The 15,642-nt window shown below is 45.3% G+C and overlaps 1 protein-coding gene across 13 annotated transcripts in view; it reads left to right on the forward strand.

The window, feature by feature from the left end:
- The first annotated feature begins 12,994 nt into the window (after positions 1-12,994).
- The window catches only part of LOC119979250 (RAP1 GTPase activating protein), a 705,159-nt gene continuing 702,511 nt past the window's right edge, over positions 12,995-15,642 (forward strand). For 4 of the 13 annotated variants that reach the window (XM_038821194.1, XM_038821198.1, XM_038821193.1 and 1 more), the window contains exon 1: positions 12,996-13,144. The gene's annotated coding sequence lies outside the window, so the exon portion shown is untranslated. Of the gene's footprint in view, positions 13,145-15,642 lie in introns of all 13 variants that reach the window. The other 9 variants (XM_038821204.1, XM_038821202.1, XM_038821208.1 and 6 more) reach the window with 5 other exon arrangements.

Consider the following 15,642-nt stretch of genomic DNA (forward strand, 5'->3'; position numbering starts at 1 on the left):
CCCCCACCCAGAGCATATTCTGTGCCCTTGCCACCCTCAGTGCTTCCTCCAAGTGGTGTTCAACATGAAGGAGTACGGATTCATCAGCTGAGTGGGGGCCGGTACATGGTAATCAGCAGGTGGTATCCTTGCCCTTTTCCCATGGGGTCCAGAGTCGATGTTGAGGACTCCCAGTGCAACTCCCTCGTGACTGTATACCACTGTGCTGCCACCTCTGCTGGGTCTGTCCTGCCGGCGAGATAGGACAGGCCCAGGGATGGGATGGTGATGTCTGGCACATTTTGAGATCAAATATGATTTTGTGAGTATGACTGTGTCTGAGAGATAGCTCTCCTAATTTTGGCACAAACCCCCAGATATTAGTAAGGAGGACTTTGTACGTTGAGAGGACTGGGTTTGCTGTCATCGTTTCCGGTGCCTGAGGCCGTGCAGCGTTGTTCGGCCAATTTCATTCCATTTTATTTTCTTTGTAGTGGTTGGGTACAAGTGAATGTCTCACTAGGGTCAGTTCAAGGGACATTGCTGTAGATCTGGAGTCACATGTAGGCCATCGATACAATGGACAGTGGGCTGTCAATTGGTACGTTATCAGTGTCAGAGAAAGCCAATTTAGTTGCATTTCTTTACAAAGCTGTTTGCTGTTGTAACGGTATTCAAGTTATTCTGGGACATAGAGATAAGTAACTAGGAAAGCAGATATGTGTGACATTCTAAAGAAAGTTAATCCTTGTTTATCACACTCATCTGTATCAGTGTTCTGCACAGATATTTTAATTTGCATAGTTTGGGAATTTGTCGGCCTTTTGACAGATTTCACAGAAAACCTGATTTTTGGTCCTGATCTGACGGTGTCAAAATTCATTAAAATCATCAGGCTGTGCCTCATACCAGAATTCATCTACAACATCATCAGGAAGTAGATGTTGAGTTTTCGATAAGACTGTGCCGGATTCAGCAGCACTTAGTTTCTGCCACCTCAGTCACATCTCCATATTTACGCCAGGATACCTCAACATTCTGTTTCAATTAAAAAGACGGGGGGGGGGGCAGAATGGTGGCGCAGTGGTTAGCACCGCTGCCTCACGGCGCCGAGGACCTGGGTTTGATCCCAGCCCCGGCTCACTGCCCATGTTGGCTTTGCACATTCTCCCTGTGTCTGTGTGGGTCTCACCCCCACAGCCCAAAAGGATGTGCTGGGTAGGTGGGTTGGCCACGCTAAATTGCCCCTTAATTGGAAAACATTCAACTGAAAAAAAATTTAAAAAGACAGAACAGAATACTAATGGAAGCTTTTCGATTTGTGCAGATAAAGTCCAGGATTATTCTGCGAAAGGCAGTCTCTTACATACAGCTTCAAATTCATACATAGTTCAGAGAATCATGGTTAACAAAACAACGCATTACATCTGTGAACTTTTCACACAGTCAAACATCCCCAGGCACTTCACAAGAGTATAATCAACCGAAAGAAAATGGATGGCTCAGCTATCCACCACTGTTTGTCCATTAAGGACAGAAAGCAGTGGCAACACACCCTTCATTTCCTGAAACATGCAGTTAATGGATCAGGTACATCCCAGTGTTGCACACATCCATAAAATCCTGCCCCAATCATCCTGGGGATTGGCCCTGAATTTCTCCCCATTTTTCACTTGACAAACTGGTGTAACCTGGACCAATGAGAGTGAGGCCACAGAGTGGGGTGATGGGATGTGTAGTGGTGGGGGACAGGGAGAGAAACTCAGTCAAGAAGCCAAACCGACCAATCTCCTTCTGGGATTTTCTGCTGGAACTGACAGTGGGTGTGTAATGCATTTACCCAATTGGTGTTGTTAAGAATGCACAGACTTGTCTACTTTGACTAAGGCATGTTGTAACAGGCATGATATATGGTGTCATGTTCTTGTGCACTGGCTGATAGGAATGATTCACTACAGAACATCTAGTTCTTGACTAGTTAAAATAAGTTATTATAAAACAAATGCATGGTAAAGATGACTGGAATAAATATATTACAAATCATGAACACTAACTAATTATTCTTGAGCTACTGCAAAATACGCCCATCCACCAACACGACTTACTCCCAACTCCCCGAGGCCCAGAGTCGTAGGTAGGTTTACACTGCCACCTGCTGGTTGGAGGTCATGTACATTATTATATACAAGATTGCTTATGCATAGCATCACATATAGTTCACACCTCTGCAAGTGAGGAGGACATTTCAGGAGTGAATGTCTTCAACTCCCATCCGATATTATGATAACAAACCGATTTCCATAAACAGCTCCTCCACATTTTGACCAAATAGATTAACAGCACCATAAGTTTGTAAGAATTAAATCATTATTCTTTGTTGCCTGTATCATTTGACATAGTCAGAACTATCAACTGAAAGCAATATTTTCCTGATTTATTCCTGGTCTTATTCTGGAGTTCCACCAAGGACCTGGATGCTCACTCTCACCTGGATCAATATTTTCAATTGTTTCAAAGTTTTGGGGATCAATATTATGAATATAAAAATACCAACTATTCCAAATATACCTGAATCAATAATGGGAATAAAATATTCATCAGTAATCACATCATCACTTGTGGATGCAGTCTTTCTTATTGGTAAATGTGGCTCAATCTTTGCGCTGGAGTCCTGTCAGAGTTGGGTCCTCTGGGCCTTGTCATCTATTTGGTATCCTCGAGGGGAGATGCTTATGACTTAAATGTGGTGAAGGCCCAGGTGGGGCTATAAGAGGACAACCTTGTCCTGTGGGGAGAGTATAAAAGGGCCTATACTCTCTCGAGTTTAGAAGAATGAGAGGTGATCTCACTGAAATGTAAAATTCTTCAGCTGGTTTGATTGAGAAAGGTTGTTTCCTGTAGATGGAGTGTCCAGAACTAGGGAGACATAGCCTCAGGATAAGGAGTCAGCCATTTAGCATGAAGATGAGGAGAAACTTCTTCACTCAGAAGATTGAGAATCTAAGAAGTTGCCTACAACTCAGGGCAGCAGATACGCAATCCGTGAGTGTATTCAAAGGATAGATATTTGGACACTAAGCAAATCAAGGCAATAGTGGGGGAAAGTAGAGTTTCTCTGGAAAATCATGCATTAGTTGGATAACAAACTGGCTAACTGATAGAAGTCAGAGAGTGGTGGTGGATGGCAAATATTCAGCCTGGAGCTCAGTTATCAGTGGCGTACCGCAGGGATCAGTTCTGGGTCCTCTGCTGTTTGTGATTTTCATTAATGACTTGGATGAGGGAGTTGAAGGGTGGGTCAGTAAATTTTCAGATGATACGAAGATTGGTGGAGTTGTGGATAGTGAGGAGGGCTGTTGTCGGCTGCAAAGAGACATAGATAGGATGCAGAGCTGGGCTGAGAAGTGGCAGATGGAGTTTAACCCTGAAAAGTGTGAGGTTGTCCATTTTGAACAGAAAATATGAATGCGGAATACAGGGTTAACGGTAGGGTTCTTGGCAATGTGGAGGAGCAGAGAGATCTTGGGGTCTATGTTCATAGATCTTTCAAAGTTGCCACTCAAGTGAATAGAGCTGTGAAGAAGGCCTATGGGTTGCTAGCGTTCATTAGCAGAGGGATTGAATTTAAGAGCCGTGAGGTGATGATGCAGCTGTACAAAACCTTGTTATGGCCACATTTGGAATATCGTGTGCAGTTCTGGTCGCCTCATTTTAGGAAGGATGTGGGAGCTTGGGAAAAGGTGCAAAGGAGATTTACCAGAATGTTGTCTGGAATGGAGAGTAGGTCTCACAAGGAAAGGTTGAGGGTGCTAGGCCTTTTCTCATTAGAACAGAGAAGGATAAGGGCGACTTGATAGAGGTTTATAAGATGATCAGGCGAATAGATAGAGTAGACAGTCAGAGACTTTTTCCCCGGGTGGAACAAACTATTACAAGGGGACATAGATTTAAGGTGAATAGTGGAAGATATAGGGGGGATGTCAGAGGTAGGTTCTTTACCCAGAGAGTAGTGGGGGCATGGAATGCACTGCCTGTGGAAGTAGTTGAGTCGGAAACATTAGGGATCTTCAAGCGGCTATTGGATAGGTACATGGATTAGGGTAGAATAATGGAGTGTAGATTAATTTGTTCTTAATCTAGGACAAAAGTTCGGCTCAACATCATGGGCCGAAGGGCCTGTTCTGTGCTGTATTTTTCTATGTACTATATTCTATGTACTTATTGAATGGCAGAGCAGGCTTGAGGGGCTGAGTGGCCTTAATGTTCTTAAACATACAATTTCTCAATTTGTGCCCTATCCCTCTGGTAATATAACCTTATTTTTAATCGCATCCTGATACTGCACTAATGTTTTCAAAGATTCTCGACAGAAATCCATCCTGGGTTAATACACCATACCACTAATCCAATTAACAAGGAAGCTGGTAGAACTGGATTTATGGCCCACCGTTTCTCATACAGTCAAGCTTAATAAAGGGGTAACATTGGAGAGGGAAGGCAAAAAATACTTTTCATAATAAAAATGCTTTCAGGCAAAAGTCTGACTTCACAGAGACTGTTCGCGAAACTTACACTTGTAATTTCTAATAGACATAACTTGCAGACTGGTGGGTAGCAGATTCAATCACTCTGTAAGCCTCTGACCTACTTCACAGCCTGAGTGCTCTCAGTTTCTTCAGCTCTTCAGTAAATGGTTCAACGCTGCAGAGCTGGAATTCTCCAAGGAGGTAGTCCTCTGTAGTGCGTACTCCAATTCCAACACAGGGCCTGCTCTTAATGTTTAATATCATCATTTTGGAGCTCTTGACTTCATCACAGTATTGTCTGGAAAATATGCAATTTCCTGTGAACTTTAACATTGACTTAATGATTTTATAGAACAGTGACTGACAGGTACCCCAGTTCTTCCGTTAATTGTAGTTAATGCATTGGTCAGTGGAGATGCCACCATTGAGAGCACTTTCTAATCCAGTTTCTGCTCCCAAAAGTACAGCACACAGATTTATAGCAGCATTGCAGAGTGGATACAGACAGCAGTAAGTGTCATCAAGGTGGCCATTCATGCATAGCAGTTATGCTTTACAATTTCCAATGAAAATCATGTTTCCATAATATGGGAGCCTATAATCAGCACATGGCTGTTGATGCATAAAATTCAGTAGGAAGGAGAAAGCAAGCTTGTTTTTATTTTTGATATTCAGCCTCTTTTATGCATCGAAGTTACATAACAGTGAAATGTATCGTTAATGGAAAAAGTAATTGAATTAATCATTTATTGAATTACGTGAGGATCGGCTAGTTTAGGTTGCAAAGGGGCCTCAACTGTCTGTTTGATGGAACGTACAACAGGAATTTTGTCTTTAATGAATAAAGAAGCTTTCAATATTGTGCCCTTTAATAATACTCACATCACTGCATCTCAAAAAATAAATAAATACAGTGAAATATTTTGAATTACTAAATCAAGATGCTAATTAGAGAATTAAGATCCACATCCTGGGTTGCTATTGATCAGAAACTGAACTGGACTGCCATAAAAATGCAATGGATCAGCGGCTCAGAATCCTGCAGTGAGTAACTCACCTCATGAACCCCCCCCCCCCCCCCCCCCCCTCAGCAAAGCCTGTCCACCATCTACAAGGCACAAGTCAGGAGTGTAATGGAATACCCCCCACTTGCCTGGATGAGTGTAGCTCCAACAACACACAAGAAGCTCAACACCATCCAGGTCAAAGCAGCCCACTTGATTGTCGCTCCATCCATAAACATTCACTCCCTCCACCACCGATGCACAGTGGCAGCCGTGTGTACCATCTACAAGATGACTGCATCAAGAGTCTTTCAACAGTGTGACATTATGTATAATGTTTAGCACATTAAGGGTTAATGTAATACTCTAACCAACCACTAGATGGAGCCGGAGAGCAGCCGTACAAAAATAAATGCCTCACAGGTTCACCTGAGGAAGGAGCCGTGCTCCCAAAGCTAGTGATTCGAAACAAACCTGTTGGACTTTAACCTGGTGTTGCAAGACTTCTTACTGTGTCTCAGACTTCTGGGAGAGAGTGTAAGGAGAGTATAGAGAGAATTGGAGCAGAACGGAGAACAATTTAAGATAGAGTGCATGAGACAGGTGTTAGTATAATGTAGATTGTAGTTTAGTTATATTATTGTGTGTTTTATGAATAGTGATCGAACTGTGTAATAAGTAGTGGAATAAATTTAGCTTTGTTTATTTGACTTAGCTTCTTGTGGTCTTTGTGTACACTACGAAATGCATCCTGAGTAATAGCAGCACAAAAATATACCACAGACAGTACCTTACAAGTCCACCGCCACTACCATCTATAAGGACAAGGGCAGCAGACACAAATATCCCCACCTGCAAGTGCCCCTCCAGGCCGCACAACATCCTGACTTGGAAATATAATCGCCTTGCCCTCACTGTCGCTGGATCAAAATCCTGGAACTCCCTCCCTAACAGCAATGTGGGTGCACCTACACCACATGGACGGCAGCGGTTCAAGAAGGCAGCTCACCACCACCTTCTCGAGGGCAATTTGGGATGGGCAATACGTGTTGATCTAGCCAATGATAAGTACACACATAGAACATAGAACATAGAACAGTACAGCACAGAACAGGCCCTTCGGCCCTCGATGTTGTGCTGAGCAATGATCACCCTACTCAAACCCACGTATCCACCCTATACCCGTAACCCAACAACCCCCCCCCCCCCTTAACCTTACTTTTAAGGACACTACGGGCAATTTATCATGGCCAATCCCTAACCCGCACATCTTTGGACTGTGGGAGGAAACCGGAGCACCCAGAGGAAACCCACGCACACACGGGGAGGACGTGCAGACTCCGCACAGACAGTGACCCAAGCCGGAATCGAACCTGGGACCCTGGAGCTGTGAAGCATTTATGCTAACCACCATGCTACCGTGCTGCCCAATGAAAGAATACTTTTCTAAAAAGATGGTAATTAAGAAAGGTAGAATTGATGGAAATCTGAAATAGAGAGAAATGCATATTCACCAGCACCTGGCCACGAATCACTACTTGAAACCCATCTATTCTCTCTTTGTTTGCTGTTGAATCTGCTGTGTGTTTCAATGAGGAAGTTCATCATCTAAATAGGACAGCTCATTCCTTTAAATTCACTTTGCAAACTAGTATTTTTTACCAGATATGGGCATTATTTTCCCTCCGCAGTGCGCCTGCCGTCAATCCCGTTGGGCCAGGCTCATCGTGGAAGAGGCTCAAAACGGGTTTCACACTGGGTACCAAGTCAATCACGACTCCCTGACTCGCTTGATCCAGATAATAATATTTAAATGAGTCATTAGGCTTATCTAAATATGCGCAGCCCATCTCACGGGAGTTACCAGCCACTCCGACACGGATTAGTACTGCTCTCCACAAATGGAGAGCAGGCATGATGGCCATTCTGAGGGGGAGGGGGGGGGGGGGGGCCTCAACTGATTGGGGACAGGGCAGCCAGTATTCTGGCACTGCCCCTGGAAGGCTGGTACTGCAAACATGGCACCCGGTCACCTTGGCAGTGTCTGGGTGCCAAGGGTCAAGTTAGCATTGCCAAGGGGAGGGGCCTGAGGGGGCCCATGACCATGAGCGAGTGTGTGAAGGGAGGGCATGAAGGGTGTTATGAAAGGTGGGGGGAGTTGAAGGGAGAAAGGGCCTGAAAGCGGGGGGGGCACAAGGAGGATATTTCACTCACATGCCTGGGTGATGAGGAGGGGGTCACGCTAAGTATTACTGATGGGGTAAGGTTGCCCCTTGGGAGACGAGGGTTGCGTTTGTTGCCAATATCTGCGGGGGGTTGTGATGTCCGTGGGTGGGGAGTGTATGAGACCCTCAAACTCACTTTGAGATGGGGGCGCACTTTCAAAATGGCGTCCCAATATCTGAGGAGACGGTCTCGCTGGTGAGTTTGGTTTCCCAATGCAGAATAAATTCTAAAGGTGCGATCAATAGGCCATGCTGCGGACAAAAAAGCAGCTCGCCGCTCCCGGGATCTATCTGTCTCGCCACACCTCACAAAATCTAACGTGATCTCGTGAGACGCTGTGATGGGAAGCCCGCCCATTGTGGGCGGGGTCACTTTTTTTAAAATCTGCATATTAGAGCGAGGCAGCTAGTCTCATTGTAATATGCAGTTCCCTGTGGTAACTGAGGCATTGGGATCTATCCCCATTGCCTCGGAGACCTCGGGCAAGCGCCGTTCAGTGCTGGTCTCCAGAAATGGGGACCAGGCAGAATGGTACTCGGGGTCTCACAGGGGATTGGAGGTCTCCAGGTGCATGCCCTGTGGGCTGGGTGGCACCCTGGCACATATTGAAATAGAAAATAGGTGCAGGACTAGGCCATTCAGCCCTTCGAGCCTGCACCACCATTCAATATGATCATGGCTGATCATGAAAATTCAGTATCCCACTCCCGCTTTCTCTCCATATCCCTTGATCTCTTTAGTCGCAAGGGCCACGTCCAGCTCCTCCTTGAATATATCCAACGAACTGGTCCCAACAGCTTTCTGTGGTCGAGAATTCCACAAGCTCGCAACTCTCTGAGAGCCTCTCTGGGCACCATGGAGCCTCGATCTCTCCCTGTACTGAGGGGTTTCGTCAAAAAACGATCGGTGCAGCCCATTCACTCACAGAAATAGGTTCAAGGACTCCCGTGTTGACCAGTCGATCTAATTCTGCTTCTACTTCAGGTCTGATTGCATAAGCCACCGACATAGCCTTTAAGCATTTTGCCTGATTCTCCACTTTGATCTTCACATTTATTAAGATATCCTTCATATCTCCCAGATCACTGTTGAAAACAATAGCCTGTTTCTTCTGGATTTTGGTAAGGCCTGAGTCAGAATCTGTCATGAGATTTATCTTGGCCCAATTTAACCTGATATTTTCCAACCAAGTCCTTCCCATTAGTGCTGGATAATTTCCTTTGACTATGTTCAAGGAGAAATCTGCCATTTGTCCATTCATTGTACTGTGGCATCAATATGGTCCCCCAACAGAACCACCTCTCCAGTGTAAATTTGTAACACTATCTTTGAGGATTTCTGAGAGATGTCATAGAATCCCTACAGCGCAGAAGGCAGCCATTCGGCCCTTTGAGCCTGCACCGGCCCTCTAAAAGGGCATGTACCCAGGCCCAATCCCCACCCTATCCCTGTAACCCCTCCTAACATTTGGACACCAAGGGAAAATTTAGCATGGCCAATCCACCCAACTGATTCTCATCAATTGGTCCCACGGTGCCAAAAGCTCCTGTTATTTTTCTCGAAGGAAGGACCTGAGTGTGCACAATATGCCACAACATTTTAGCACTGAAACGAAAGAGAAAATGCTGGAAAATGGCAGCATCTGTAGGGCGGGAAAAGAACTAACATTTCAACCCGATGACTCTTTGTCAAAGAGTCATCCAACATTTTAACCACCTTGCTTCCCTTCTGCCAAAACAAGGCACAACTTGAGCTCAGCCTGTTTTCCTTTGAGTTTTACAACATCCCAGCTCTAAATTTGTTGTTGCAGATGAATTGCTACTCACGGTTATCAAGTTAATTTCAGGCAGCGCATGTGGTGACCGTCTCCTGAAGGTTATTTTCTGTGTTTCTTTTTGATCCTCCAGATAGCTGCAAACCTCTCCCGCTTCCTCGTCGCCAGTTGCTGTGTGTGGTGTTCATAGGATTGACTTTAGGAGGTCGTGGAGGTTCAACAGAACACTAGGAGCTTTATTCAGGTTACGATGTTATACTGCCCAGTTACCTTTGATGGCGCAATCCCCGAAGATGTCACTCAAACATTCTCTTAAACTGTCCCGTTCAGCTGCAAGGCTGCAGGTAAGGAATCACTGAAAATATTATAAATTCACAACAACTGCCCACACCTTCATTTATTTCCCACCCTAATTCTCCTTCAGAAGGTGGTGGTGAGCTGCCTTCTTGAACTGCTGCAGTCCCTGAGGTTTAGGTACACGCACTGTGCTCATAGGGAGTGAGTTCCAGGGTGTTGACCCCGTGACAGTGAAGGAACAGTGATAGATTTCCCAGTCAGGGTGGTGAGTGGCTTGGAGGGGAACCTCCAGGTGGTGGGGTTCCCAGGTACCTGCTGCTTTTCTCCTTCAAGATGATAGTGGCCGTGGGTTTGGAAGGTGCTGTCGAAGGAACATTGGTGAGTTGTTGCAGTGCATCTTGTAGACGGTACACACGGCTGCCATTGTTCCTCAGTGATGGAGGGAGTGAATGATTGTGGAAGGGGCAGCAATCAAGCGGGCTGCTTTGTCCTGGATGGTGTTGAGCTTTTTGTTGGAGCTGTACTCATCCAGGCAAGTGGAGAGCATTCCATCACACTCCTGACTTGGGCCTTGTAAGTGGTTGACAGACTTTGGGGAGTCAGGAGGTGAGTTACTCAAAGCAGGATTCCCCGCCTCAGACCTGCTCTTGTAGCTACAGTATTAATATGGCTGGGTCCAGTTCAGTTTCTTATCAATAGTAACCCCCCCGGATGTTGATAGTGGGGGATTTAGTGATGGTAATGCCATTGAATGTCAAGGGGCCATGGTTAAATTCTCTCTTGTTGGAGGATGGTAATTGCCTGAGCACTTGTGTAGCATGAATGGTATTTGCCACTTGTCAGCCCAAGCCTGGATATTGTCCAGGTCTTGCTGCATTTGGACATGAACTGCTTCATTATCTGAGGAGTCACGACTGGTCCTTAACGTTGTGCAATCGTCAGTCATGGGGTCTTTCATGTTCATGTGTGTGACAAGGCTGTCTGCGTGGAATGCCTCATAAAAAGACAGCGGGCTGGATTCTCTGTCAGTGGGATCCTCTTCTTCACCGGTAGCGCACTCACGCCTGGGGATTTCCCAACAGTGTGGGGGTGTCCACAATGGGAAACCCCGTTGGCTGGTTGGCAGGACGGAGAACCCCGCTGATGGCGGGAGTACGCCGCACCAGAAAACGGGTGCAGGAGGGCAGAGAATCCCGCCCAGCATCTCTGACAGTGCAACACTCCCTCAGCACTGCATGGAATGTGATCTGCCTAAAGGGAAAAAACAAGTTATAGGATGGGTTGGGCATGTTGAAGATATAACCAGATCAATCTTGAGTCCTACTCTATTCAACTGCCTCAAAACAACTTCCAAAGTCTATCATGTTCAAACAATTACCTTTCCATCTCAAAAATGGGCATTACAGTCAGGGCAAATAGAAATGATTTGAAGCTTTAAAAAATGAGAAATGAGATAATACAGCACTGAATAAAACCATTTTGCTTGTGCTGAGTTTCTGAAAGAAATATTTCTTTATTTCTGTTTTCCTTTTGGGTGAAGATAAACCGCAATGAATTGATGAGCGGACAGTGAAGAGGAATCAGAATGGAGGTGGGCCCTTTTTTAAACTAGCTTTGCGGATTTTAATCATTCTGGGATCACGTGATAATGATGGATTTATTCTCTGAATATCTTTGATGTTGCAAGCAGAACTTTGTCCAGCACAGAAATCCAGAACAGACCAGCAGCCCTGTAGTTAAACTGACTTTGAAATGCAGTTTCCTATCCCACTTACCCTCCATGCTGTAGAATGACATCATTGTGACAGTCGACACTGTATTGAGCTTAACATTTGGAAGGTGAAATGGGTTTACAACAACAAAAATAACAATTTGCATTTATATAGTGTGGTAGGCTATATTAGGGGTATCGCGGTACCTAGGTGGGATGTACCTTATACTGTAGTATGAGTGGTAGAACCTGCCTGCTGGTTCCGCCCAGCAGGCGGAGCATAAGAGTCTGTGTTTCACCCACAGCAGTCATTCTGTACCGGAGATGCTGGGGTAACTACTTATTCATTTATGCCTTCCATCGGACTACAATCTCGCTTCAGTAGTGATTGATCGTGCATCATATAGCTCCTTTGACATAGTAAAATGGCCAATGTCTCTTCCCAGGGGGGCATTGTCAAACTTGACACCAAGCTACGTCAGACGATATTAGGACAGGTGACTGATATCTTGGCCAAAGAACGAAGTTTTAAGGAGCATCTTGGAGCAGGAGAGAGGGGCAGAGACAGGAATAAAAATGGGGGATGTGCAGGAATCTGGGATTGAACAAGTGCAGAAATCTCAGAGGAATGTTGGGCTGGAGAAGATTCTAGGTGCTTGCAGGTGCTATTGCCACTGGTGGAGTTGCAGCATCAACAGGGCTAACATGATCATGCTGCGTCTGGTATTCTGGGCAAAGTTTAATTTGCTTTGGGGGCCTCATTACAATAATGCAAAAAACTTTCACTGGTTACTCACAGAGAGCATAAACTGTTCATTGTAAATCAGCGGGGCAGCCATGCCAATAGTTTAGAAGTTTCCCCACATTAACTGAGTGTTAATACAGAGCCATTAGCAATGAATGAGTAACCCTCAAATAGTTAAATTTGGTAAACTGATATCTGGGAAGGTTATGGCAAGAATGAAAGAAACAAGCTTATCTTTGTCTTATCTTTGATGTGCTTCAAGGTAAATCGTTGCATCTTATTGTGGACAGTTTTTGACAGATGATTTAACTAATTTGCGTTCTTTCTATGTCAGCCAGGATTACAGAGCACTCCCAGTTTATAAACAGATGCCATTAATTTACTAATGCCCTGTCCGAGGGAGATAGGATTCTTTGTTTATGAAAATTATATTTCCCACTTTATTGCCAAGTCAATTATTCCTTGAAAGCCAATGGTGGGACATTGACTTGCTTCAGCCTCGCGAACACATACAATACTGTGCAATTTTCCAAATACAAACTGGTTCAGCAAGTTAAGAGATTTAATAACTGCTTATTTTTAGGATTCTGGCACACGGGTGGGTTTTAAAATGAGCCATTCCAGTCAGAATGCAGCATGCTCTGAACTGTGCAAAGGAGCAAATCATGTGACACAGGCAATTTTAAGAGAGAGAGAATAAAACAGAGCTTCCTGCTGCCGTCCCGCAAGCTGCATTGCTGTGGAGTTTCCACAGTGTACAGGATGGCGTCTCACAGCTGATTTCCTATCCCACCTCCTATTGATCTGCCCTGGTTACTAACACCATTCAGTCCTGCAGCTCTCTGCCGAATGCTACTAGTTCTTCAGCAAGCACTGGACAAGGTAAATAGTTCGCTTCTTGCCTTTAACTAATGCTTGTGGGGTCGAATTTCCCCCCATTCGCCTCTCCTGCTGGTGAAAATCATCTGCTTCATTTGAAAATGCAAGGAGCAGAATTGTTTCAGGTCACCCTGGAGAATTCTGTCTGCCAGCATTCTGTATGTGTGTTTGTGTGTATGTGTGTGTGTGTGGGGGGGGGGGGGGGGGGGTAGATTCTCATCTCACTCGTATTAATTTGACATTCAGAGCAGCAAGGGACTGTGTGCACAGCAAGAATCAACTGGGTCCATCTGTCAGTCATTGAAACGGGACTGGACTGTATCTCCTTCCACCCCGCACTCAGCTCCGGTGGGAAGTTCGCAATTCTCTGTTCCACATTGCCAGGGCGCAGGAATTGATTTGATATTTCAGGCTAGTAGCTGGACAGTGTGAGGCATTAGAAGCTTCAGCGCTCCAGCTCTGACCCGCTGAAGAGTTGCTGTGTGCTCTGTGTCCCCTGTTTGAAATGGATGGCACTCCTCAGTGAGGACAGTTCCTCAGTGAGGACAGTTCCTCAGTGAGGACAGTTCCTCAGTGAGGATAGTTCCTCAGTGAAGATACTTCCTCAGTGAGGATAGTTCCTCAGTGAAGATACTTCCTCAGTGAGGATAGTTCCTCAGTGAAGATACTTCCTCAGTGAGGACAGTTCCTCAGTGAAGATACTTCCTCAGTGAGGACAGTTCCTCAGTGAGGACAGTTCCTCAGTGAAGATACTTCCTCAGTGAGGATAGTTCCTCAGTGAAGATACTTCCTCAGTGAGGATAGTTCCTCAGTGAAGATACTTCCTCAGTGAGGACAGTTCCTCAGTGAAGATACTTCCTCAGTGAGGATAGTTCCTCAGTGAAGATACTTCCTCAATGAGGATAGTTCCTCAGTGAAGATACTTCCTCAGTGAGGATAGTTCCTCAGTGAGGACAGTTCCTCAGTGAAGATACTTCCTCAGTGAGGATAGTTCCTCAGTGAAGATACTTCCTCAGTGAGGATAGTTCCTCAGTGAAGATACTTCCTCAGTGAGGATAGTTCCTCAGTGAGGACAGTTCCTCAGTGAAGATACTTCCTCAGTGAGGATAGTTCCTCAGTGAGGACAGTTCCTCAGTGAGGATAGTTCCTCAGTGAAGATACTTCCTCAGTGAGGATAGTTCCTCAGTGAGGACAGTTCCTCAGTGAAGATACTTCCTCAGTGAGGATAGTTCCTCAGTGAGGACAGTTCCTCAGTGAGGATAGTTCCTCAGTGAAAATACTTCCTCAGTGAAGATACTTCCTCAGTGAGGATTGTTCCTCAGTGAGGATAGTTCCTCAGTGAAGATACTTCCTCAGTGAGGATAGTTCCTCAGTGAAGATACTTCCTCAGTGAGGATAGTTCCTCAGTGAAGATACGTCCTCAGTGAAGATACTTCCTCAGTGAGGATAGTCCTCAGTGAGGACAGTTCCTCAGTGAAGATACTTCCTCAGTGAAGATACTTCCTCAGTGAGGATAGTTCCTCAGTGAGGACAGTTCCTCAGTGAAGATACTTCCTCAGTGAGGACAGTTCCTCAGTGAGGATAGTTCCTCAGTGAGGACAGTTCCTCAGTGAGGACAGTTCCTCAGTGAAGATACTTCCTCAGTGAAGATACTTCCTCAGTGAAGATACTTCCTCAGTGAGGACAGTCCGCCCCTTGTCATTCTCGAATTGAGCTCAGGATAAACCAGGGACCAGCATGTGGGCATTTCCATTCATTTTTTCTGGAAGACAAGCTCTGATCAGTGAAAGGTAGCTGGCCACTCACCATACATCCCAATCCTAGAATATTCTGTCCCAGTCACTTCTTGTATGTATTTTCCATTGATATCCATGGTTACCAGCAAAAGCAGGGTAACTTTTGTGTCCCACCCCTCCCTATTGAGGTTAATGTGACATCTGTGCTATTGCTCCAGTTGAATTCAGCTAACTTACCAGCAAAGAGGGACCAAATCATGTGAGGCAGCAGCATTAGACACACTGCATTAACTCACTAATCCTATAGGAATTTTATATAAATTCTCACATTGGGGCTGTTTAGCACAGGGCTAAATCGCTGGCTTTGAAAGCAGACCAAGGCAGGCCAGCAGCACGGTTCGATTCCCGTAACAGCCTCACCGAACAGGCGCCGGAATGCAGCAACTAGGGGCTTTTCACAGTAACTTCAAGGGGCTGTTTAGCACAGGGCTAATTCGCTGGCTTTGAAAGCAGACCAAGCAGGCCAGAAGCACGGTTCGATTCCCGTAACAGCCTCCCCTAACAGGCGCCGGAGTGTGGCGACTAGGGGCTTTTCACAGTAACTTCATTTGAAGCCTAATCGTGACAATAAGTGATTTTCATTTCATTTCATTTTTCATTTCACATTGCAGCAGTACCTAATCATAGCCCTGTTTACGTCACATGGTTTAAATCTGATGGAGATGTAATTTGAGCTGAATTTGCCAACATTGTGGGGCCTCACGG

Source organism: Scyliorhinus canicula, chromosome 16 (assembly GCF_902713615.1).
Source record: "Scyliorhinus canicula chromosome 16, sScyCan1.1, whole genome shotgun sequence".
NCBI lineage: Eukaryota > Metazoa > Chordata > Chondrichthyes > Carcharhiniformes > Scyliorhinidae > Scyliorhinus > Scyliorhinus canicula.